This window comes from Sinocyclocheilus grahami, unplaced genomic scaffold (assembly GCF_001515645.1).
Source record: "Sinocyclocheilus grahami isolate Dianchi unplaced genomic scaffold, SAMN03320097.WGS_v1.1 scaffold64315.1, whole genome shotgun sequence".
In the NCBI taxonomy this organism is placed as follows: Eukaryota; Metazoa; Chordata; class Actinopteri; order Cypriniformes; family Cyprinidae; genus Sinocyclocheilus; species Sinocyclocheilus grahami.
The window spans coordinates 1-781 of record NW_015527998.1 but is presented as its reverse complement, the minus strand read 5'-3'; the positions used below and the strand labels follow the sequence as shown (position 1 = coordinate 781).

At 37.5% G+C, this 781-nt stretch overlaps 1 long non-coding RNA gene across 1 annotated transcript; it reads right to left on the bottom strand.

Moving 5' to 3' along the window:
- Window positions 1-6: 6 nt before the first annotated feature.
- Window positions 7-756, bottom strand: LOC107581019 (uncharacterized). Its single transcript, XR_001608757.1, has 3 exons — window positions 656-756; window positions 436-485; window positions 7-241 (listed from the first exon to the last, which is right to left on the bottom strand). It is a non-coding gene; the product is annotated as an uncharacterized lncRNA (long non-coding RNA).
- Window positions 757-781: the final 25 nt, after the last annotated feature.

Here is a 781-nt window from a genome sequence, read left to right as displayed (position 1 = left end):
AAAAAAAAAATCTTCAGAGAGGAGAGCTACAAAAATGCGGATACACAAATGCCAAATCTGTAACATCAGTAAACGTTAATTTATCAGCAGGACTTCAGACGAACGAGACTGCAAAAATCATCATAGGTTACAGATGGAATTGAGCACTGAGGTACAAGTTAACTAAAAAGGGACCATTTCAAATGGAATGACATGGTAAGTGCATATTCTTACCTGTTTGAGTGTACTACATACGTGCAACCTTTTAGGAGAGAAAAATTTGGGCATCACTTCAGATACAAAAAGCATGCAAAATGTAGGTGAAACATGTACTGTAACATCATTTATAAAGACTTATCAACAGGATTTCAGACGAACGAGATTCCAAAAAAAATAATCATATATCACAGAGGGACTGAGTATTAAGAAGCAGCACATGGGAACAAGTAACCTTACCTAATACCACCAAAGGACTTTAGCCACTCAGTCTTGGACAAATAACAGCCCTGTCGAGAAAAGAGGAATGATGTCTGACACGGTCATATGGAAAATCAGAATGAGAAGCGGCCAATAAATCTCTCAGATGTTCGTTACTTTTCACATAGGGTCAAAGTGAGCTAAGTATCTTCATCACAGAGACGGAGCAAAACACTGAATTTAAAGTAAACAGAAGTACCTTGGGAGTTCCAGGTCTTTGGTGAGAGCTCATTGTGCCAACACTACCTAAGAGACAAAAGAGCTTTAATATTCAAATGAGGGCTGGACAATAATTCAATCAATATTGTGATCATTTCAATAACTG